Genomic DNA, 25,514 nt, shown 5'->3' with positions numbered 1-25,514 from the left:
GTGTCCCAGTGACCAGGGCACTCATTCACCTCAGGGGCTGGAGCACAGATTCCAAAGGATTTGCAGAGTGGATTGGCTCAGGCCTCTGGCTATGCCCTTTCCTCTCTTTTTAAAAATTACAACATGTTTAACTTGGGGAATGCTTTAATTTCTTGTGATTTCTAGTTGTGATGTTTCTGTGCTGTTGTTTGTTATGTTCTCTGCTCAGGGTGGGATTTTTGGGGTGCCCAGTGCAGGGGCAGGAGCTGGACTCTGATCCTGATGGGTCCCTTCCAGCTCAGCCTGTTCTCTGATAAGACACCTCACCAAATACCCCCATGGTGGAAGCTTTTACGTTTTTTTGTTGGAAAATCTGCACCTTGTTCTGTTTCCCCACAGCTGCCCTTTTGTAAAAAAAACTGCACTTCCTTACTGTTAAAAAGAGCAAATAAAAGCCGTTTTTGCTGGCTCACATGGAATTCTACTTTCTAAATCTGTTTGAAACACGTGAATCTGGACTGGTACTCACCCAGTGCAGAGCTGGAAGTCCATGAGAGGGGAGATCTGGATGCCCCTGACTGAGCACAGTGCCCAGGTATCCAGCAGCTCTGAGATTTCTCTCCCAAAATCTGCTCAGTGCTGAGTTTCTGGGGTGTTGGAGCAAGCTGCTTTTAGATTAAATTAAGTATTTTTAAATAGTTGCAATTAGATCAAGAAATACCCATGTAATTTTGATTCAGGTAGGTCTCAAAAAGATTAGGATTCTTTTCTCCACGTTTGTCCTGTGCATTTTTTTTTTGTTGGATCTGCTGACCATGTCTGTGGGGTAAATGTGTCATTTCTCTGCTTGGAGTGGGAAATCACTCAGCTGCAGCCTCATTTCTCTGCCTGCTCACTGAAGTGATCCTCCAAATTGTGCAGCAGAATTTGTGTCATAACATCTTCCCACCACAGCTTTTTCCTCTGCTGTTTATTTTCCAGAAGAAAGCAGTGGATATTTTGGATAACCCAACAAGAACATGAACATCAGCATTGATTTTCTTTTTCCTTGCCGTGCTTGTGTCAGGGAAGTTGGGCAAGATGTCACAGCCCTGGAATCTGTTCTTTTCTTGTTCCATGGCCTGACTGCAGTGCTGGTGTCAGAGCAGCAAATCCAGGGCTGGCCTGGTGAGGTTGCAGTTTTTAAAGCCTTCTGCAAACAGAAATTGAATCCCCTGCAGCCTCTGAGTGGTGGCTGAGCATTGGCCTCTTCTCTCCACAGCAGAAGCTGAGCAAGGACTTGGCCAAACAACAAAATCTGGGCAACAAAAGAAATTCTTGTGAGCAGCAGCTGCAGGGGCAGTGCCCAGAGCAGGCACAGGGCAGGATTCCCCAGCAAGCCCAGCTCTGGCACTCCCAGTGTCAGGCATAGATCATCATTAGTCTCACTCCAGCAGCCTTTGGATTTGCTTCCTTTATTTGCTGCCTGAAAGCTGCCAGTGGCTGCAGCAACTGCTGAGAATAAATCTGATTTTCCCCCAGTGAGTGCCCTGGCCAAAGCCCTGTGCAGCTCTTGCAGGGAGCAGGAGGGGCTGTGCTCCCTGCCCAGCTCTGGGATGAGCCACATTCCAAACATGATTTCCCAGTGATAAGATCTGGGAAGCTACTGGGACAGTCCTTGTTTGTTACTTGATTCATAACTCAATTTATCCCCAGGAGCTCTTTGAGCTGATCTGTTCTGTCAGGAGCACAGGGCTGTGGAAAGAATATAGAATTCAAATTGCTTTCCATAAAAATCAAGCCATGTGCTTCTTCAGGGATTTTCCCAGTACTTTTTCCAAAGGATATGAACTGTTAATTTCTAAGGGATAGCAAAGCTGTAGCTCCCTGCATGTCTATATGAAGGTGCAGATAAATGATATTAAATTAGATTATATTAAATGTCACACGCTGTGGCTTTTGCTGACGTTGTGTCAATGGGAAAGAAATAATCTGAAAGAATTTTAAAGCATTTTAAAATGGTGCTTCCAGTGAAAGGAATGACATTGTTTTGAATATTTTACCTTAATATTGCTACAAATAGTACTGAAGTACTACTGGTAGTGCTACCCTATGGTAGCAGGTGCTTTTTCTAATTTTTTTTCAATTAAGTAAATTTAAGAATTATGAAATCCACAGAATGATTTGGACATGCCTCTCTTTCTCAGCATAAATTAATCTGATGCTTTCAGATATGGAATTTTTCCTTACTTTATTCACACTGAGTTTTCAATGTCTAATGATGTGATTTTGTTCTATCAATTTGCTGTTTCAGATGCTTCTATTTAATTATTAACCATTACCTCAGGTTTGCTTGGAGGCTGTTTGTGTCAATAAGCATAACCCAATGCAGAGCTGATATTAATTACAGATAAAAGCTGTGTAACACACAGAGCAGTCACAAAATCTGAATTTGTTATGTTCAGCTGCATGGGGTTTTCCTCACTCAGAAGTTGTTTCTTTTCATTTATTTATAGAGAAAGGAAGATGGCTAAAGTCAGTTAATGCCCAACTTTTATGTTCAGGTTGAGTGACTTGCTGGAGATATTTTAAAGGGAATATTAAATATTGAGGGGATTTTTGATGCCAGAAAAATACCTCTTTATTGGAAAATAAGACATCATGGGAGGGAATGCTTCTGGATTTTTTAATAATTTGCACAATGGTGCAGAAATCATTGTTTAGGTTTCCTTTGAGGCCAGACAGTGGTGAGATCTTATTACTGATGGCAAAGAGGTATTTTCCTAAAAATAAACCAGATGAATCCCTGCTTTTGTGTTGCCTTTGAAAAGAGCTGTGCAATAGAAATGTCAAGGTCATGGTTTCCATTAATGTAATTTAGAGGTGTAGAGAGGATAAACTCAAATGTTGTGTTACTTGTATGCTTGTCTTTGCCATGCAGGAGACATTTCAGCTCAGCTGGAAGTTTCTGGCTAAAAGTTTCTTTTTTCTTCTCTCTGATGTTTTGAAAGTGATGATGTTCATTGTTGTGAACTGGGTGATCACTTGCTGCCCTGATCCTGCTTTCAGAGCCAGGAATCTCACAGTCATCAGCTTGGCTGAATTTCTTTAAGGTACAGGAGAGAAAAATTTGGAGGTGGTAGAAGATTTTTAAAAACATATTTCTGCTTTTTGTTGTTGGGATTTTTTTGTTGCCTTTCAAATATTTCTGGGTTTAAACCAAGAGTTAATAATCTGTGCACAGCTGGCAGTTCTGGGCCTTGGAGCACAAATTTCCTTCAGGAAGGATTGGCAGAACTCAGCTTTTCATCATGAGCAGCAGAGTGGTTGGAATAACTCAAGCTGAGCTCCTGGATGGGCTCATCCTGAATTTCCCTGCCACTGAATCCCAGCAGGAGCCTCTTAGGAATGTGCAATCCTGAGCTCAGTCTGACTGAAACATTTAAATGGTTTTTCCTGCATTTGTGGGAGTCTCTTGGGCACAACAATTGAATAAATATTTGACCTACCTTGGGGGGGTTTATTGTAGCTTAGACTGTCTTAACTCTGGGACTCAGGAGAGGCCAATCCAACAAGCTGATGATATTTTTAATTTAACCTTTTGAATTTCTATTGATGTGCTGAATGAAGCCAGCCTGAGTGGCTGCTCACCTCCTCCCTGGGCAGATCCCTTAATTGGGGTCAGTTCTGGATAGTTACAATTTATGATCTGCTGCTTGTGTTCATGAATGCTTTGGGAATGTGCTCTTTTCTTGCTCTGAGTTTGTCCAGATGTATCAATATTTTGGTTTGGATGATATAAAATAAATGGTGGAGATTAACTGCCTACGACATTGTCTTTTAACAATGAAGTAGAGCCATTTTTCACCTCGAGAGATGTCTTTAAAACAAATATTGAGGTTTGCAGAATGGTTAGAGCACCAGATTTCCAGCAGCCTTTGCTGCTCTGATAAAGGATTCAGGTCGTGTAAAGTGTGGAAAGATGGGAAGGATCTCCCCAGCTCTTGTTGGCCATGGGAGATGAGCTGGGAGCCAGTTTGGGGAGTTTGGTGCTGAAATCAGAAAAGCCACAATTTCATTTTAATTTCCTTAGCTGATCCAGGGAACAGGTCCGGCCCCCTGGAGCCACCTCCTGTCCTGCGGTTTGTGAATTCCCGGTGCAAAGCCAGGAGGTGTCAATGGGAACGGAGAGCCCATTTCCCCTTGGTGCCTCGGTCCTTGGCAGAGGTGTGAGCAGCGCCGCACACACCGCTGGGCTGGGAAAGGGCTGAAATCCCCTCGGGGGGACTCTGCGACAATGGCAGACACCCGGATCCACATGGGACAATTCCCTGGGGGGAATTCTGAGCCAGGAAAGCCCCAGAGTGTCCCTGCCCAGCTGGCCCAGGGGATGGATGGCTGGGACACCCACCTGGGAAACAGGATCCTCCCGAGCTCAGGTCATTCATTTCAGCATTGATGGAAGAGATCCTACAGGGATACAATGAACCTATTGTAGCAGATTTGGGGTGAAAAGGGGAAAGGGGTTCACTGGGGGACTGCAGGAGCCGTGGGCTTCCAGATCCATTCATTTAAAGTGATCCCAAGCAGGTAGGAAGGTTTTCTGAAGGAGGCTGGATTCCAGAGGGGATGTTTGACACAGCCTGGCTGGCGATCCTGGCCACGAGGTGATGTGGGTGTGACCCCAGCCAAATGCCCTACACTGGCTACTTGAGGGCTGGAAACACTTGGATTTTTCAAAGACAGAGCTGTTTCCACAGGATTAGGCCTTTGATATTTCTCAGTTGTTCTGTTTTTCCAAGCTTTGAGCGTGTAATACCTGCAGAGCCAATGTGGGAGCAATAAACCAGGAAACACTGCCTAGGGAACAACTCAGTTCCTTGGAATATTGCATGTTGTGCAGTTCCAGTAGGATGGAGGGAGTCCAAACTCTCACCCTGTCTCTCCTCTAATAATCAAAACTGATAAATAAACTCCTAAACTAGAGGGCAAAAAGGAGTTTTTGTTAAGAAATGTCTGTATCTTGCTCTGAACTCTGAGCTAGAAAAGGAATTTTTTCTAAAATTCAGTTTTACCTCTTTTATTACCTACACCTTTGGTGTTTTCCAATCTGTTGCTGGCAATGCAGTGTCTAAACCAGGAATATTTTATTACTTATTTAAAGAAAGTGTTGCTTGAGTTACTAAAGGTATGGCTGCAGTGAGAAGTTGTGCATTTCATTTGAAGCTGGTTACTTTAAAAATATTTGTCTAAGCTTTCATTTGGCTTCTCACTTATTCTATAGAAGTGACAGTAGTTTAATTGGAAACCCCAGTTTGTATTTATGGAAAGTTTTCACATGCTGTCTTTTCTGAAAGCTGAAGAATCCAAGAAGGAACACAATGTTTCCCACAAACTATACATCTCCACAATTCCACAGGCCCTCAGCAGCTGGATTAAAAAGGTTTTTAATCCAAGTTATGTGTTTAATTAGGGAAGGGAGCCTTGGCAGATCTTCTGACTTACAGTTCATTTTAAAGTCTTCCTGAAAGAAAAAAAAAAAAGAAAAAAAAAAGAAAAAAAATCGATTCAATTCAGTTTAATTGTCATAAATAAATTAAGAACTTGGTTTTTTCCACTTTGCAAAGCTATCTGCTGTGGCTCCTCCTGATGGATTGCAATCCAAATGAGACACGTGGGGCTGGAATTTGGGGCAGGAATTTGGGACTGGGATCTGGGACTGGGATTTTGGGGCTGGGATCTGGGGCTGGGATTTGGGGCTGGGATTTTGGGGCAGGAATTTGGGACTGGGATCTGGGGCTGGGATTTTGGGGCTGGGATTTGGGACTGGGATCTGGGGCTGGGATTTGAGGCTGGGATTTGGGGCTGGGATTTTGGGGCTGGGATTTGGGACTGGGGCTGGGATTTGGGACTGGGATCTGGGGCTGGGATTTGGGGCTGGGATTTGGGGCTGGGATTTGGGGCTAGGATTTGGGGCTAGGATTTGGGGCTGGAATTTGGGGCTGGAATTTGGGGCTGGGGCTGGGATTTTGGGCTGGGATTTAGGACTGGGATTTGGGACTGGGATTTGGGGCTGGAATTTGAGGCTGGAATTTGGGGCTGGAATTTGGGGCTGGGGCTGGGATTTTGGGCTGGGATTTAGGACTGGGATTTGGGACTGGAATCTGGCACAGTTCTCAGTAGCTCCCAATGCTCCCCAACCCAAACCTTGTCCCCTCCCCACCCTCCCCTGAGACACTGCCCAGCCCCCAGAGTGGGATCCTGCTCCCAAAATCCCCATCCCTCTGCAGAGGAGGGAAGGCAAAGCCCATCAGGAGATTCCCTCTCTGCCCTTCCCCAATCAGTTTGGGGCACAGAAATAATTCCCTTTGTGTGGGGGAGAGGATCAGTGTGACAAGATCAAACTGAGTGGCTTTAAACCACAACAATTTAATGCAAGACTACAAATTGCCCACCAGCTCCTTCTGCTAAGTTGAAGCTCTTGGTAACAAATCTGAGACAAATGGAGAGGAGAGAAGCTGCTCTGAGAGAATTGCTTCAAGCTGGCTGAAATGTTTGTCTTCAGGAGGAAACACAGAGGATTTGAGCTCCAGGGTTGTTACATGGCAGACTGGACTTAGAAATATCTGTATTTTTTTATCTATCTCCTAGCAGCCTTCATTCCCAGGATGCAGGGCTGGAAACAGCTAAGGATGGATGATTCTTTTTTTTTTTTTTTTAATTAAAATAGGAAATTCCCAGGACTTGTAGCCATAATTATTAACTTTTAAGCTGCCTTGCTGTCTCCTTCTCACCCTCAAGAAACCAAAATGTTGAGCTGGTGGAACTGAGTGGATGTGCAGAGAAATCCTTCATGTCTGGCCTGGATTCTGAGTAAATTTGGTGTGGATCTTGTGGGCTGGGGCAATGCTGGAAGCCATTAAAGGGCTGAACAAAAAGCTCCATTCAAGGCCTATCTCCTTCCTGCTGGGCTAATCCAAGTATCCAAAATTCAAAAATATGGGCTATGAGGCTGTGGCTGCCACAGAGCAGAACTTCTAAAGGTGTCCAGAACATCCACTCACTTGAAAATGTTACTTCAGTGGTGGAGGATTAATTTGAAAAATGCAGCAAAGCAGCCCAATATAACATACCCATATATATCCAATTAAATCAAATTGAGCACTTTTAATAAAGTGGAGTTGCAAGCTGGGAAAAATTTTCTCTTGTCACTCAAAGTTAGGCCAGGAAAACATTTTTCTTTTGCCTGGAAATAGCTGTATTTATTATATCTGACCTGCTCAATGTTGCTGGTTTTACTTAAGAACTAGAAAGCAACAAATGCTTTTCATCCCTTGATGCCTTTTTTTTTTTTTTTTTTTTTTGGTTTTTTTTTTTTGTAGCATGAAATTGTTTTCCCAAGAAAAAAAAACAAGGTAGAAATGGTTTCCAAAACACAGCCCAGAATAATCAGTCTTAAAAAAAAAAATTTAAAAAAAAGAATAAAAACCAAGCTGGTTAATCCTAATTGTTTGAATCTATTCTAAATTATTTACTTTCTGCCCAGCAGCTTGTTCTCATTTTTAAGCTTTGAAAACAGCTTTAGTTGGGATTTAATTTGCAGTAGTTCCTTCCTCCAAGGTGAAAATGCAGAGGGGATTCCTGAGTGCTCAGAAAAAAACCAGAAAATCTAAACTGGTTCAACTTCCACTGGGGTTTTCCTGGATTTTAGTTGTTTCCTAATGGAAAATGTCTGGACAGCAAGTGAGCCCCTGAAGTCCAGCCTGGGCTGGATTTACTTTCAGGAAATATTTTGGCCATATTTTAGTTAAATACAGAATTTTTGGGGGCTGTGCTGTACTGGATTTGCAGCTCCACTGGGCTGATCATCTCCAGCCATTCCCTGGATTCATTGATATTTATTATTATTATTATTATTTATTTATATTATTTATTTGTATTGTTTTATTATTGATCACATGAATATAATTTCTTGTTCTTGATTTCTATTATTTCTCTTCCATTTTGTTTTAACCATCTCCCATTGGCCTCTGGACTGTGCAGCTGGGCTGGGTGGGAAGCAGATTTTTCTCTCCTAAATGTGGGAAATATTTTTGGGATTTTTTTTTTTTTTTGGGCATGACACTTGGCAAACTTGTATTCTGTCAAAATCTTTATTTGCTACTTCTGTGACAGCAGAGTCAGAGGGAAGATTCCAATTCTAATTTAATCCCAGGAATTTTTAAGTTGAAAATTATAATGATTAATTTCCAAACTCTAGGCTAAAAATCTGAATGCTTTAATTGACAATTATAATAAATGAACAACACAATAATTGTGATAATTCAGTGTGTGACTGCAGGGAATCATTTTTCCCTTGGGATGAGCAGCACAATTTCTAGAACGTGACCCAGTCACTGGGTACTTTGTATGTGAACTGTGGTAATTGATTTAAATTGATTTTCTCCTTGTAATTCTTGGTTTTGCCAGTGTTTGCTTTGATAGGGCTACATTTGCTGCAGGTGTTAATTAGTGAATTTTTATGGCCTCCAGTACTCAGCACCTGGCTCCTCTATTTCTGCACAGCACACAGAATATTTTGGCAATTTTTGTTATTTTCAGGGTAGTGCTGAGGCAATGCTGAGGTTTGTGTTAGTTTTTACTCCCATCCATTGCAGAAATAATGAAAAAACAGGCACAGAAAGCACCATCCAGCTTAAGGGAAAGGTGGTTTTAATTTCTCAACAAGTTAATAATTGATTGCTTTGCTTGTGGCTGCAGGACTGAGATTGGAATGTGATGTAAAGATTCACCTGAGTGCCCAGAGAGAGCTGAGCTCTGCAACCCTGCCTGCCTTTAAACTCCAGCCCAGGCTCAGCAAAAATGGGCTTAAAGTGGAGCTCTGCTAATCCAGGGCTCAAACAAATTTCCAGATTTTGCTTCTCAAGGGATTCCAGGATTGCTCCATGCTTTTTCCATTTGGAAAGAAATATGTGTTTTCCTTGCTGGTTCTGGCCTCAGCTTTGATCATTTATCCATTTTAAATCCATAATGTGACTGGAAATCACAGAATCATGGCAAGGTTTGGATTGGAGGGGGCTGGAAAGCTCATCCAGTCCCACCCCCTGCCATGGGACACTTCCACTGTCCAGGATGCTCCAAGCCTGTCCAGCCTGGCTTTGGACACTTCCAGAGATCTCTGGAATTCCATCCCAGCCCCTCTGCAGCCTCCCAGCCAGGAATTCCTTCCCCATATCCCATCTAAATCCATTTTCTCTCAGCTCACAGCCATTCCCTGTGTCTGTCCCCCCATCCCTTGTCCCCAGCCCCTCTCCAGCTCTCCTGCAGCCCCTCCAGGCCCTGCCAGGGGCTCTGAGCTCTCCCTGGATCCTTCTCCTCTCCAGGTGAACATTCCCAGCCTGAGCCAAACAGAGATTCCAGCAAACAACAGAAAAATTGGTATTTTCCTATTGAAAATACAGACACTCCACCTTGCAGCACTGGAATGAAGTGTGACCTCACAAGCTGAGCCTGGCCCAAAATCTGTTGGGTCAGCATGAGGCTGGTACTGAATTTCAGTGGCTTTTGATCACAAACACTCCATTTATCAGGTGCTGCTCTCTTTGTCTCCTGTGAGATTCCCAGAGGATTCCCTTTGGAATTCTGTGCCACAGTCACGTGCAGGGGCAGCTCTGGCATAATGGAGAAGCTCCAGTGGAAATGTGGCTGCACTCTGGGCAAAAAGGGAAAAAAATTCCTGTGCTTTCACTGCCAGAGCTGCTGCTGTGCTGTCTTACTGCAAAATGAATAAAGGAAAGCTTGAGCTGTTGGTTGGGAAGTGAGGGAATTCTTATTAATGGATTTTGTGTCTTGTTTCAGGGTAACTTCCTCTAATTCTATTGAAAGTTTAAAAAAAAATTTAAATATCTTAAAATCTATTTATTCCTGGAAATAATAATAATATCATCTTCTTTTGGAGTGTTCAGGGAAGAGCTGCAATGTGGGGGTGTCATAAAGGTCAGGTGTGAGCTGGATGTCTATTAATATAAGGATCACATAGTATATAAATATTTTTTTTTTAAATATTAAAATATATAATATATGTCTATAAGTAACTCTTCCTGCAGAACTCCTCATGAGGAGGGATCCACAGGAGCTGTGTTGGCACACAAGGGAAAAGGCATTTTCCTCTTTCCAAGCTGGCAGCCTTTAGTCACTCACTTCAAAGGGAAAACCAAGTTTTTATTCCTGTATCCCAGTGCCTTTCATCCCTCTTGCTAATCCATAGGTTTGGGAGACTTATCCCATGGCTGAACCACAGAAACTGGGATATCATCTAGAAAAATGTAAAGGGTGGGGTGGTGAGAAACCCAGCAAAAGAAGAACTTGAAGGGCACAGTGCTTTAGGAGGATCTGATTTTATGACAAAGCTTTTTCTTATTTTGATTGAAGAGTGGAGATGGAAAACATCAGGGAAACTTCCTTTGCTGCAGATAACAGAGCCTTTGATCCCAGCTGTGCCTAGAGTTCAGCCCAGAGGGGTGAGGGACAAGGGAATGAATTCCTCACCCTTTTGGGGGGTCAGAAGATGGGCAGGAGCAGTTCCTGGCAGGGAGCAGCCCCCTCCTCACTCACCTTGTGCCTCATTTTGTGTCCAGACCCTGACAAGGTTTTCCTCCTTTCTGCTGCTTCCTCAGAGGGGTTTTCCCGAGGTTTTCTCAGGTTTTGTGGTTTTTTATTTGTTCTGCATCACTGTTTTTTGCACTGGGTTAGTTTTGTGGATGTTGGGCTCCATTTCCCTGAGTTTAGAACTCCCTCCTTGCTTTTGGAATAACCTCAAGTGGCTGAGCCCTGGTTCCTGCTCAGAACCACCCAAGTCACTCACTCTGCTGTTAATTTGCTTTTTCCACAAAGTCCTGAACCTCCCCAGCTGCTCCCAGTGCTGTGTCACCTTCAGGGAATCTCCAGCAACATTCCCAGGGGCACTCTGAGTTCTCCTGGAGGTCTCTGCCCTGATCTGACCTGTGTCACCTCCTCTGACCCAAGCACATCACAGCCTCAGGTGCTCCTATTGCAGAACACCTGTGCCATGCTTTGGGTTTCCTACTGGAAAAACAAAAAAACCAAAAAAACACTTGGCTGCTTTTTCCCCACTCTAATTCCATCTAAGCACCATATTTTCATCATTTCAGAGGTAATAATTGGAATTTATTTCAGGGTAGCAATCAGGATTTAATAAAGATTCACATGACAGAATTTATTGCCTCATCTTCCAGTATTTTTGGGATATTTTTGTAAGTCATGAGTGCTTAGAGAGGCACAAGACTTGTGTCTGTGTAAGGTCATGGCATGTTTTATCCTTGTTCCAACTTGTCAGGAAACTCAGGATTTTAAAACCTGCTTGGAAGTTGTTCTTGTTGTTCTTACCTCTTAATGTTTGCTGGCCAGTGGGAGATGATTATACCTAATAAAATATATTTTATATACATATATATATGGATGCAAGGCATAATTGCAAGGCATTATTAACTTTGACACCTTCTTTATAGTTCCACCAGCTTTTACCCTGTATTAAACCAAGTTAAACTGATGAGCAATATTTGGAAAATTTATTATTAAAGGTCTGTGATTTGCATCTCTTACATATTCAATGTCTTCAAAGATTTTTGAAGAATAAACATAAAATCACAGAGCAACTGAGGCTGAATCCCAGACTGGTTTGGGGTGGAATTTCCACCCAGGTACAATTTTCCCTATCCCAGGCTGCTCCAATCCCTGTCCAGCCTGGCCTTGGACACTTCCAGGGATGAGGATTCACTTTTGGATGCTCATAAGTTGAACACTTTCAGTCTTTGAGCTAAAATCCATTTGCTGGGTGACAATACTTGAGGTTAATAATAATTCCTGAACCCTTGGTACCCCAGAGCAAACCTTCTGGATGCCTCCCATGTTCCACTTGGAGCCCATATTGTCCCTAATCAGATTTCCATAATGCAGCTTTTTCTCCTGACAATGCATCAGGGAGAAAAGGCAGCTCCCCAGTGATTAAATGTCACTTATTCTGTGCTCTTTATTCAGCTCTTCCCCTTGCTGACAAAAGGTGCTTTCTCTGAATGCAGAGCAGCAAGCTGAGCTGGTAAAATACTGTAAATTCCTCATGCCTGGCAGATAAACTTGCCTGAAGCATTACATTCAGAGAAAACATCTACTTCTTTATTAAAAACAAAGTTTGGTAGGAAATGATACATTTTAAAGTGTTTTTTGGCCATTTTTCCTTTCAAGTTTGTAATTTTGGTTCTAAATTTTAATGAAGTACTGAAAACTATTTGGAAGCATTTCCATTTTTGCAGATTCCACATGGGAAGAAAAGCATTTCCTGCCCAGTTATGATTTAAACCTGCACTTCCCCAGTTCCCAGAGCTCATGTACCACTGTAGTCCCTGTTCCCTGAGGATTTCCCCAAAGAATTAAATGGATTTAATGAGGCATTTGCAAGCACAGGGATGTTTGCATTTTGTCCTGTGCACTCTTGGAACAGGAATTTTGGTGCATTTCAGGTGTATTTGGAAACTCTGCTGCTGTGATTTCCTTAGAGAGCTGTGGTTGGAGATAATATCAATATCTGTAATTAAAGACTTGCTGGGGAGCAAAGGGCACCCAGAAATTTCATCTCAGGCACAACTGGGCTGTGCCTGCCCACCCCCTGTTCCAGGTAGGGATTTATCTCCTCCTGTTCACAAAGGATGTGACAATTTTTCCTTCAGCCCTCATGTGCTTTTCATTCTGCTGTTCTCATGGTATCCTGGGATTTTTAGCAGGGAGAATTTAGTTTCCAACACTCTGTCAGCCTTGTGACCATAAATAATCCAGAGTGGAGCAGGGAATTGCATTTTCCTGGGAGCACTGAGTGCCTTTGCACTGGGCATCCACCCCCAACACTGCCTTTGGTGTTTGAGTGATTCCTATTTCCAGTTTATTTTAAGAAGTTGCAAACGGGCAACTTTTGCAATGGTTTGTTATTGTTAGTTAAGTTGATTCAGTATTTAGACTTTTGCATTTGTGCTTTCAAGGGACTGCAAATTAAAACCAGTTTGAGTGAGGAATGTGTGCTCACTGCAGCTTTGGAACATGTATGGAATCCCAAGTTTATGGCTTTGAAAGCACTTGCCCTCTTTCAAATGTTTCTAATAAGATAGAGGGTGGTGATTTACACCTCTGGAGATATTGAGCTGCTCTCCAAGAATGTTGTTTGGCTCCTAAAGAAAGCAAGCATTGGTGGGCCTGATTTTGGGGAAGGAGAAAAAAAAAAAAAAAAAAAGAAAAGCTGCTGTGGTTTCATTGAGATTTAAGCATTAAGAGAATTTAAGTTTAACACTTTGCCTGCACACAACGGTGCATTTGGGATCTGGGAGTGTCTGGAGAGGGCACAGGAGGCAGAGCCCTCACATGACCCCTAATGCTGCTGCTCCAAAGTTTCTGCTGCTGCTCCAAAGCTTCTGCTGCTCCAAAGTTCTCCTCCTGTTCCAAAGCTTCTCCTCTGCTCCAAAGCTTCTCCTCCTGCTCCAAAGCTTCTCCTTCTCCAAAGTTCTCCTCCTGATCCAAAGCTTCTCCTCTGCTCCAAAGCTTCTGCTGCTGCTCCAAAGCTTCTCTTTCTCCAAAGCTTCTCCTGTTCCAAAGCTTCTCCTCCAAAGCTTCTCCTCCTGCTCCAAAGCTTCTCCTTCTCCAAAGTTCTCCTCCTGATCCAAACCTTCTGCTGCTGCTCCAAAGCTTCTGCTGCTGCTCCAAAGCTTCTCTTGCTCCAAAGCTTCTCCTGTTCCAAAGCTTCTCCTCCAAAGCTTCTCCTCCTGCTCCAAAGCTTCTCCTCCTGTTCCAAAGCTTCTGCTGCTGCTCCAAAGCTTCTGCTGCTGCTCCAAAGCTTCTCCTGCTCCAAAACTGCTGCTGCTCCAAAGCTTCTTCTCCTGTTCCAAAGCCTCTCCTCCTGCTCCAAATCTTCTCCTCCAAAGCTTCTCCTCCTTCTCCAAAGCTTCTCCTCCTTCTCCAAAGCTTCTCCTGCTGCTCCAGAGCTCAGAGCAATCCCCAGCAGCTCCCAGACCTTTGGGAACACTGATCTGGGATTTTTTTAAAGTTGTTTCTCTCTTTAATGTAAGCCAGGGTGTGGAGCTCTGAAGTGCTCAAGGGTGTGTTTCAGCCTCACTGTAAAAATGAAGCCTGAGTAGGAAAAGGAAAAGGAGAGAGGGAGCAGGATGAAATCTCACTCACTGGAAGAGCAAAAAGTATTTTGAAAGAGCTTCTAGGGGTAAGGAACAGTGTCTTGGGGATCTGGGTGATGTTTCAAACACATGGTGATGTTTTAACCTTTTAATTAAGGTGTTTTTTTCTGAAATGAGATGGAGAATTGTGATCTTTGCACATGCCCTTGTCTGAGCCCATCCCTCTGGGCCAGCCCTGCTCCTGCCCAGCTCCCCCTGGCTCTCGTTAGAGGTTATTGAATTACATGTGCAGATCCTGAGCTGAGCTGCAAATGATGTGTTCCCATTTTCCTGTTCATCAGACTGGAAGAGGGGAGGGGAGGGGAGGCCAGAGGAGGTTCAGGTCTGTCCTGGTGAGTGTGGTTCAAGTTTTAATCAGTGTGGTATTTCCTCTTCCTGGGGCCACAGGAACACCTGTGTTTTTCTTGTAGTATTCCAAGGGACAGTTGATGGGTCCTGTCCTTTGAAGGGAATCTTGTTAAAGCCCATCTGCATCCATTGGCTTCAAAGGATGTGCACATCCTCTGGCTGATAATTTAAAACAAAAGCAGGGTGAGATCTCTTGATGGAGCTGTAGGGCTCCAGTTAAACTGCTTTAACAGAGCATCCATCTGGAGAGGAGACCTCAGGGCTCATCTGAAAGCTTTATGGGATGCAGTTATAAAGCTACTTCAGGGCTACTTTCTTGTTTTGAAGTTTTGTTTCATTTCAAAGGACAAACTATTTTTAATTTCATTCTTTGTTTCATACAAACCTGTGTTAGCTGCAAAACTACATCTGCTGTTTTCTCTGCTGGATCCTTTTCCATTTCTGAGAGCTCCAGTGGGAATTGCTGGAGTATCCCAACACCCTTGGGCAGGGTTCAGCAGCACAGGCAGTGCTGTGTCCACATCCTGGGAGCAGCTCCATGGGGCACAAAGGCAGGCAGGGAATCTCTGTAATCCCCAGAAGTGGGAGCTGCTGGCTCCTGCTCTCCCCCATGGATTAAGTTGTTTGTGTTTTTAAAGGATTGAAGTGTGAGTTGTGCTGATTTCCACCGAGGGAGGGCTGGAGCCTTGCAGAGCTGTGGGGTCGTTGGGGGCTGCAGGGGAAGCCAGAGCTGTGAAATTCCCTGCAAAGGGAACAGGGCCCTCACTTGGGGTGCAGAGCTGGGGCTCCTTCTGACACTCACAGCCCTGGGAATGAGCCTTCCAAGCTCTGGGCTGCCTTTTAATCTGCCAGCTGGGCTGAAGGGGAGCCAGGAACAGGGAGTCTCAGGAGCCAGGGCTCCAAAGTGTCTGGCTGAGCCAGGGCTGCAGCTCCGGATGGGGAGCCAGAGCCCTGCTTCCCAAAGCCCTGGGATCAGCCCTGCAGGGGCCATCTCAGACCTGGAGGCTCTCAGGAGCAGAAGGGCAAATCCCAGGGACCCCAAATCCCAGTGGTAATCCCAAATCCCAGGGACCCCAAATCCCAGTGGTGACCCCAAATCCCAGCTCCTCCAAATCCCAGCTCCTCCAAATCCCAGCTCTTCCAAATCCCAGGGACCCCAAATCCCAGTGGTGACCCCAAATCCCAGCTCCCCCAAATCCCAGCTCCCCCAAATCCCAGTGGTGACCCCAAATCCCAGCTCTTCCAAATCCCAGCTCCTCCAAATCCCAGTTACCCCAAATCCCAGCTCCCTCAAATCCCAGTGGTGACCCCAAATGCCAGCTCCCCCAAATGCCAGCTCCCCCAAATGCCAGCTCCCCCAAATCCCAGTGGTGACCCCAAATGCCAGCTGCCCCAAATGCCAGCTCCCCCAAATGCCAGCTCCCCTCACAGTGCTGTTGCTGGGGATTGGAGGCAGCAGGGAGGGTCTGCAGCAAATGTGTCAGTGCTGAACCCTCTCCAGGTGATGTTTGGATTGTGCAGCTTTGGCATTCTCCAGTGGAAACTCACTCTCTGAAAGAATTTCTGGTCAGCATTTCTAAAATCCAAGGATTTTTTTCCTTTTCAAACAAATTAATTCTGTTGATTAAAGCCTTGCTTTGGTAGCAGTTTAATCACCTGGGGTTTTTTTTCTTCCTTTGTGCTGTTGTTGCTGTTTGTTTTTTGGGATTTCTGGTTGGCTTTTTTTAGCAAATGTTCAGGAGGGTTTTAAATACATCTCTCCTACAACAAAGAATAAATCCCCTACAATCTGGGGAAAACCTGCTTCCCACAACAGTCAGGACAAATTTCAGAGAAATTACTTTAATAGGAATAGAATTTAATCACATCATCAAATTTCATGTAATGGAATTTAATCCTTTAAAATGTGATACAGAATGTGCATCCTCACTTGGAAGGTGTGTTGGCAGCACTGCTTGTCACCACCTGTCATTAGATCAAGAAATTGCACCTGAAGTGGGGAGAGCAAAACAAAACCAACCCCAAAACCAAAGAAACCCCAAGGAGCCAGGGCAAACAACCACCTTTGCAAACCTCTGTAAACTCTTATTCCAAGAGCTCCTGATTGTTTGCAGTTGTTGGATAAACACATTGCACAACAGCTGCACTGTTAGCAAAACACACAGACACATCCTTGCAGCATTTCTTGGAGCTGCTCATACCACAGGGGTGCTCACATCTTCCCAGCCAGTGCAGGAGTTGGGAAACTCCTGACACAGAATGTGTGTGCTCGTTTTTGGGACAGGCAGACTTCCCAAAGCTGCAGAGTTCCTTCCCCAGTGCCAGCATTCTGATCCTGCCTGTTTTTCTTCGTGTGTGGTTGTTGTGTCCTGAACAGCCCATCTCACATGTTCTCCTTTTCTCTTTTCCTGTCATGCTCTTCTAGTCCCCATCCTGATTTTTGCCTCCTCATAACCAAGCTCTAATTCCAACTTGTGCCCACCATAGAAGTTGGTGATTCTTCATGAAAATTATTGGTGCAGCCTCAGTTCTGGCCCTATGAAAGAAACTTTTTATTCCTCACAGTTCCTAAGAACCCTTTGCCTGCCCCAGGTAGGTAGGAATGTTTGCTGGATTTCTCTAAGTTTCTGTCCTCTGTGCTTTTTCCATTTTGGCACTCGTGGAGAACATGGAAAGGAGAAGGGAAATGGGATGTAGCAACCAAACAACTGGGAATCATCCCTGTGGGCAGGGAGATGAACAGGAAAATGGGTGTATCAGGGAACTGATATTAGACTGTGGAACAAGGGAAGTAAAGGGTTCTGGAAAGACCTCTGGAATTCTCTGCACAGCTGTGGTTTCTCATTCTGGAGCCCACCACAGATCTGGCCAGGCTCCTTGGTGAGGCTGCAGGTTGGGCTTGTTCAGTCAAGCCAAGGGAACGTTCCTGCTCTGTGAGTTTATCCTCAGAAACACCAGGAAGGCAGGGAGTGCAACTGAGGCACTCAGCAATGCTGATGCAAAGTTAAATTTGTCTAAACTGGCCATCAGTAGCTTTGAGTTGATGTTTTCCAAGTGGAAGAGCTCTGAGGCACTGGGATAGCTTTCCAGCAGGAGAAGTTTGGGCAAGAACCTTAATTAGCTCGATGATGGCACCGGTTCAGTTCATCAGCAGAGCCTGCAACGAGCAGACTGTGCTGAGCCATCCTCCAGCCTTCCCTCCTCCAGAGGTTATCCTGGCACATTCCAGCCTTCCACAGCATCCTGTCCATCCCTGCTGCCAGCAGCCCACCCATTCCCCAGCTCCTCAGTGAAAGGACATTCTGTGGGCTGATTCACGGCTGTGTTTTCCCTCGTTGCTCCTTTGTGCAATCCATGCTCATCCGAGCCAGCAGCTTCCCGTCAGAAGGTTTGCCAACAGCAATTGTGATCTTAATATTTCATGCCAGCTTCATCTCGCTGTCCTTGCAGGATAAATGAGGCTTATGTGCACTCCAGAGTGCAGCTTGCCTTTTGTGAGGCCACAGTTAATTGCAATTAAACAGTCAGCCTTTGTAAAATTAATATTATTGTTGCTGTGCTCTGCGTGTGCTGACACTTGGGGAATGGCTGACAAGTGTCAGGCAAATGCAAGTGTGGCCCTTTGCTCACTGGGATTTTTTTATGTATTTTAATCACCTGTTTGCCTTGGCAAAAAATGTATATTTTAGATATTCAAATCAGTGGGAAAATAAACTGGTAACTTTGTTTAAGGATAATCTGACATCTGTTCCTTTCTTCTTTTCTGTTCAGCTTCCTTCATTATGCTTTTCCAGAGCTCTCTTTGTTCTCAAATATGGTAATTCTTGGCTTCTTTATACAATACACCTAAAGTGTGGATGGTAAAGAGTTTTTGTAGAATTTAAAGTTGCTCTTATTATACCCAATCTCAATTCTACCACCACTTGAATGTGTACAAACAGAGTTTATGGACACATCTGATGAGACAGGGTCAACATCTGAGGGGACTTCCAGCAGCAGCTGGTTCTCCCCAGGCACCTCTCCCAGCATCTGTTGTTGTTGCTGTGTGGACCCAACTGATATTGGGGTAAAATCACAGAATTCTGGGATGGTTTGGGTTGAAAGGGACCTTAAAGCCCATCCAGTCCCACCCCAGGGGCAGCTTCCACCATCCCAGGCTGATCCAAGCCCCGTCCAACCCAGCCTTGGACACTTTCAGGAATGGGGAAATCCACAAACCTTGACCCCTAAAGGGCTTTCATATCCCTCTGAATTCCCCTCCTATCATTCCCCAAAGTTGGAAACCAGCCTTCCTTAGGAAGAAAAGGCAGGAACAGGGCTCTGAGTGCAGCCCTGGCCAGGCTGGGGTCACGGATGTGGGGCTGAAGGAGCAGGGAGGGCTCTTTGCCCAGCCTGGAGGCAGCAAGGATTTCAGTTCCTAATGCTCCACAAGCACACGTTTCTTTCAGAATTTCAGAGAGAAGAAAAACTGTGTTTGGAGTAAGGAATGCAATTCCCTCTCCCCGCAGAGATATTTATTCAGAAGCTGGAGCGGGTCCAGTCCCGGCGCTGAGCCCTGAGCCAGCACATGTTCCTCACCCTGCAGGTGCAGGGGGAGAGCGACTTTGGGCCCGAGCCCCCGTGAAATATGACTTTTACCTCCATGTTTGACATTTTCTTGCTCTTTTATAAGGAGTGATGGAAATGTGCGTTTTTCCTCCTTTCACAAGCGCGGCTCCTCGCTCGTTAAAGGCGCTGCATTGACCAGCCTGGAGCGCTGTGTTTACCCCCGGGGTAAGCGCAGCCTGCAAAAGCTTCCTTGGGGTGCTGCCTAAGCTCAGCCTTGCCCTGGGCAGGAATTCATCCATTCCCATCCCTGCTCCAGCTTTTCCATCCCGGCTCTGCTGGGAGGAGTCAGTCCCGGTGCCGCTGTTGCTCCTTTAAGAAATTTTTTGGATTTAAACAGACCACCCCAAAGCTGCCTCCGGAGCAGGAGGCAGAGCAACCTCATCATCTTCCCTCTCCCTTTGTACACACAAAACTGAGCGCAGCTTTGATGGACCCCAGGTGAAAATTCCGAGCTTGCCATGAAAAATAAGGAGCAGGAAAGGATGACTAAATGAGCACATCCAAGGAGAAAACCTCAAACTGACGCCTCGTTTTCCTCCTCTGCTCTTAATCACTGCTGGATTTGTCCTCCTCAATTAGGGAATGTCTGAATTTTTGGGTTATAATAAATAGGGGCTTTGCATTAAGTGAGCTCTGGGCTACACATCCCAGTAAAAGTGAAGGGTTAAGTGCAAAGATCTTTGCACTTCTCTCATTTTTCCAGCTAGAAAAAAAAGAAAAAAAAAATCAGACAATTTAACTTTGGAGAAATATATGACATAAACCTACTAGGTTGTCTCCAAATCTGGTTTGTAATGATTGTCCAACTTCCAAGAGGAGAGGTAGACAAACACTCCAATCCAACAAATCACTGAAGGATATAAATTCATGTGTAACATTGATACTGCTGACCTCAAAAACAGAACTTGCCAGCTAATCTTGCTGTAGACAACATTTTCATTACTGCCCTATCCTGTATCCCATTTTTATAAAATATTACTATTTCTGTGGAGAAATAAACTACAGTAAAGTCTCTTGTGATGAAACTGGCAGCAGTGAGATCATAGCATGATAAATAGCAGATTCCTTGAGCACAGATTGAGATAAAGTAATGCTAGAAATGATAAATTTTGGAGGTTTGGAATGAAGAGAGGGATGGCTGTGTGCTTTTTACACTCCATTTTTTTGGGATCACCCACTCTGCTGTGGGTCTCTGATTCCCTCAGTCCTACAATCCTCCTGGGAAAGGGACAACTGGGCTGGAAAAACAGATTTTCCCCACATTATCTTGGGCATTAAATGCTCTTGGGGAGAAGATTTGTGCCAATGGGATCCAGTTGAAGAGGAATCCAGGAGGATAATTTGCTTTTGAGAAAGGGTTAAAACATCAAAACTTCTACTTGAAGATGTAGAAAATGGTGAAATGTGGAGATGGTCTTCAGAATGGCTCAGGCTTTTAATACTGGGCAGAGCCTTGTGTTATTGGGGCAGGAATTCTCAGATAAAACTTCCAGATGTGAGTTCTGCTTTAAGGCTTGGCCAGAACCAACATTAAACAACCTCAAGTGCAAGTCTATTTTTAATTTTTTTTTATATCATCTTAATAGGTGGTGTTACTAATGTAGTTTTTAATTTCATGTCAGAGTAGAGATAAAACCCCTCTGGATAAGGATCACTGGAAAGTGCTGAGTTTGGTGGATTTTAGCTGTGTCACACTGGGAAAAGGGAAAAGCAATCAAGTGGGAGAGGGCTGGAACACTTCAGGGTTGTTACAGGTCCCATCTGGTGAGAAATCACTTTTTTGCCAATTTTCAGGAGATAATTTCACTCCATGTCTGTCACCACATCATCCAGTGTGGAGCCAGCACAGAGAATGTGAGATGGGAATTTAACTGCTGAATTCAGCAGGATGTGCAAATTACCTTTCATACACTTCCATTGAAATGTGGTTTTTTTTTTTTTTTTAATTGAAGGTAAATATTACTCACTTTCAAGAGACCTTTGGGTAACTGCTTGGGAAAAATGTATTTCTTTGTCTGGTTTTTGTAAGTTCATCTTTCATTGCTGGTTCATTCCCCTGAGAGCTCCCATGGAATAATGACACAGGCATTTCTTTTCTGTCACACCTGCTTGGTTTGCCTTTTTCTTCTACTTCAAATCCCTCAAATTCACCAAAACATTCACCACAGAAACTGCTCATGTTGCTGCTTATCAAGGAACAAGGAGGGTTGTCCTTTTAATTAGAAACCATAATAATTTCTGCTCTAAACCCCCCATTTTTTTTTTTAATTTTATTTTCATGCCAGTTTCCAGGGATAACATCCAGCAGTGTGGGATTGGGATGGCACCAGTGCTGCTTTCAGGAATTAATTAATTAGTACACATGAAGTTTAATTCTGGGTACAACTGTATCAGTTATTAAATCCAATTGGGAGGAATTCCCAGTAATCCCTGCTGGTACATCATGTCCTGGTAACTCTTGGTTTTTATGGGGTGATGCACAGAGATGCAACTCAATCCCACTCAGGATGTTCAATCCAAGTTGGATTCCCAAGGATGGGGCAATCCAGGGATTTTTCCAACAAACTTCAATTCATTCCAATGGCAAAATTCCTTGATCTGTCTTTCTTCACTCACCTTCTTTTACTGTGTTAGGATATTTAGCTTTAGTCATGCTATAATATTAAAGGTAAAAAAAAGCAAGAATGTGAATTTGAAGTTACAAAAATGGGATTTTTCCATTTCTCAATCTGTAGGGAAGCAGAACATCTACAATTTCTGCTCCCACCTGCTTTGTTTTATATCACCCATGGAATAAAATGCAGCATCAGTGTTTCCTGCTCTGCCCCAGCTTTAATTCTGAACCAGTTTGGCACCAATTCCCTCAGTGCAACTCTCCCAGCTGCACAAACTGTCCTGCCACTTCCTAGGGAACCTCAGGGTCAGATTTTGGACAAAAATGTCCAACAGAAAAACGAGAATTTTCTTTATAAAGCACCCAGCAACTGATGTGAGAAAGGAGGGTGTTTCCAGCTTCTCATACTTGCCTGGTAACTTCATTCAGGTTTGTTTTCTGCAAGTTTTAAACTCCACTTTTATGTTTTATCACTATGAGCTTCTTTCTTGGTCCTTCCTGTTCTTCCCAATCCATTTTTGGAGATAATTATTGGGAATTCTGCACTTGGAACAAGCTCACTAGGGAGGAAAGGAGTTCTTGGAGCACTGAACAGTCTGAGTCTTTGCATATTGATAATTCCTGCTCTGATTATATTTTAGATACCCTTTCCTTCATTATTATTCAGTTAAAAGATGTTGGAAACCAATGGCAAAATCAGAGTATCTGACTGATTTTTATACTTGTAAACCAGTTATTTCCCAGTTCTTTGCTGGTGGATGAATCCTTTTAATTTCTGGGGCAGGCTGTGATTTTAGCAGGGCCTTTGGAGCTGGGAGATCTTTGCTCCCTGGAGTCTGTTTAGGTACATTCTGACCTTTCCAAGAATTCCACAGGGCTCCTCTGCAGCTTTGCCCTGAAGTGCAAATCCATATGTTTAGGGGAGGGAAAGCAATCAACAGGTTGTACCCTTAATCTTAAATCCCATATCTGGGCCCAGACATTTTTATTGCACTGCTTCACTCTGTGTGTTCCTCTCCTACCAAGTGAGAATTTAAAAGCTTGATACAAAGGTGTGGGGTTTTTTTGTTTTTTTTTTTTTTTTTTAAGCTTGTTGATTGATATTTATTCCAGATGTAGGTTGGGCTTTATTTATTTATTTCATACCTTTCATAACTGAGAATCAGCACCCAGTTGGCTCTGCTGGGAGGGCTGAAACACATTTCAGTGGCAGTGGATGACAAGTGAAAGTGCCATTCCAGGCACAGATGCTCTCCAGCTTTTATTTACAATTATTTTATTTATTTTTTAAAATTATCCTGATGGTTCCTCTCTATTCCACCAACTGCAGCACTGTAGGAGCTATTTAGTGTCTAAAGAAAATACAGGATTTTCTCCAGCCAGGGATTTGGCTGTCTCTGAGGGAGAAGTGCCCTCTCTGTCCCTACTCAGAGTATTAGATCTTACAACTGATGGAAAGCAGTGGCATAAGCTGATTAATGGCAGGGCTCACCAGAGTTGACATTTGGGGTTACATTTTTTGAAAGACACTTCTGAAATTGAGCCTCTAATGTTATTTTACAGCCCGTTTTTTTTTTTTTTTTTTTATGCTTTGAAATTCCTCTAGCAATACAGAATGTTATTTTTCCTTTTTTATCAAATTTTAAGGGTATTTCAGCAATTAAACTTGGTGTGCTTCAGCCAAAAAACATAAGTGCAGTCAGCTTCTTTGGCTTGTTGGATAACAGTGCTTCCTGTGTTAGCAACAGAGTAAATATTGCTTTGTTTGGCACCTTGTGAAAAGAAAATTTCAGATGAAGATGGGAAAAATCTGCAAGTTTGGGACAGCATTTGACATGGAAGTGGGTGGTGAGCAGAAATTGTTGTGGTGCTGCTAAATTTAGCAGAGCAGTTGGTGAGAATCTGTCATGTGCTTCCAAATGGATCCTGGAAGAGAAATCCCAGATTAATTGTTAACCCTGGACTTGCAGATTTGTTGTTTATGATCAGAAAAAAAGGAAAAATGTGAGTAGAACCCACTTGTGCATGGGGAGCTCAAAAAAATTGTGTTTTTTCAGGAAAGGTTTTCCAGGCAGTTACTTTTGGATAACTTGTTGTGGGAAAACAACACGAGGCTGAGCTGTTCTCCTTGGTGCTGCCACATGACATTCCTGCTTTCCAGCAAACTTTGCATCAGGATTTGGGACCCTGAGTCCCAACAGCCAGACAGATGCTGGATTTAAAACTCCCAAAATACTCACCAGTGGGACAGACTGCAACTAGTTGCCTTTAGAACAACCCCTAACCCAGGTTTGCAATGGAGAATTTTGAATGTTAAATGCAATATGAGGAGATCCCTGCTCCTGCAGCTGGGCCAGCAGGGATTTTCCAGGTTAGGGCAGCCTGGGAAGGAGCCAGCTCCAAAGAGTCACTGCCTGGCCCTGTGTGCCTCACACTGAGAGGGAACAGCCCAGCAAGAGGAATAATCAATCAATCAATCAATCAATCAATCAATCAATCAATCAATCAATCCCTGGCTCCTCTCTCTGGACACCCAGCTCATCCTTTTTTTCCTTATCACAATTTTTCCATGAAGAAGATGCAGCAAAACTTCTTTGAAGCCCAGCTGAGCTTGGATCCAAATAATTCAAGGGCACAGCTGATCCATGCCCAACAAGGCAGAAACTCTACCTCTTTCTTTTCCAGCATTTTCCATGGAATCACATTCACTTAATCATGGTTTAAAATGTCAAGGTGTAAGAAAGGTTGAGCTTGTTGGAGCTGAACAAAACCACTGCAGAAATGGAGCTGGATTTTTTCATAGCTCCCCTGCTTGTTCACAGGGCTGCAGAATCAATTCCAGCTGCAGCACCGCCTCTGCAATTCCACAATTTTTTCCCTTTTTTGCATCCTCACGGGCAGGGAGAGGTTTGCTGTCACAGGGATGGAGGCAAGGTCAGGCAGGAAGGGAAGGTAAAGCCCATTCCTGGGGAATCCATGGCACAGTTTGAGCTCTGGAATTCTCTGGAGTCCTGCAGCAGTGCTCTAACACAGCATTTAATGTGGATTCCAAAGAGAATTTCCATGACTTGGTGTGTGCTCGTTAGCATGGTGCTTAGCTATAAATTCTGATCTCATTTCAAAGGCTCCATTTTATGTGGAACTCTTAAAAAGCCCCTGAATAATATTTTAAAAAGCTTTAAAATATTATTATTTTTAATCATCATGTTTCCATGCTATGCTCTGTAGGAATTATTGAGGATTTCACTCTATGTTTAAGAGTTAAAGGAAGTGTCCAGGTGAGCTTTCCAGAGGAATCACACCTTGGAGAAGCTGCCATGGGATTTTGGCAAGTGGCTGTTGAGTCTGAGCTGTCAGTGAGTCCCAATTCCTGTGGATGACTGATGACACATCTAAAGTGATTTTGAGGTTCTCTCAATTCCACATTTCCCTGTCCCAGCCCCACGTGGCACTGAGCATTTCCTTTGGGAAATGGAGCTGCCTTTCATCTTCCAGCCTTCCTGGGGAAAACTGAGGATCTTAATGGAGTAATACTTAACCAAGCTGAGCTGCTGCAACTTGTGCTTTTAATCTATCAGGGATAAAAATGGACTGAGCAGTTTCCCAGAATCAAACTTCATTAAAGAAAAAAAAAATAGTTTAGCTGTCTAGAAAACAACATGTGTATGTTGTTATATTAATATATATAGACTGTTATATAGAACATAAAAATATGGTACTTCAGTGCTTCACTGGGT

At 43.8% G+C, this 25,514-nt stretch overlaps 1 protein-coding gene and 1 long non-coding RNA gene across 2 annotated transcripts in view; both read left to right on the top strand.

Annotated features, from left to right (window-relative positions):
* Nucleotides 1-25,514, top strand: part of ROR1 (receptor tyrosine kinase like orphan receptor 1) — a 135,940-nt gene that overhangs the window by 27,447 nt on the left and 82,979 nt on the right. The window lies entirely within an intron of this gene.
* Nucleotides 2,712-3,779, top strand: LOC306805711. Its single transcript, XR_013775274.1, has 2 exons — nucleotides 2,712-3,071; nucleotides 3,203-3,779. It is a non-coding gene; the product is annotated as an uncharacterized lncRNA (long non-coding RNA).

Source organism: Erithacus rubecula (assembly GCF_903797595.1).
Source record: "Erithacus rubecula genome assembly, chromosome: 10".
NCBI classification, from domain to species: domain Eukaryota; kingdom Metazoa; phylum Chordata; class Aves; order Passeriformes; family Muscicapidae; genus Erithacus; species Erithacus rubecula.
Note: the sequence above shows the minus strand (reverse complement) of the source record. Positions and strands in the feature narration are given on the sequence as shown.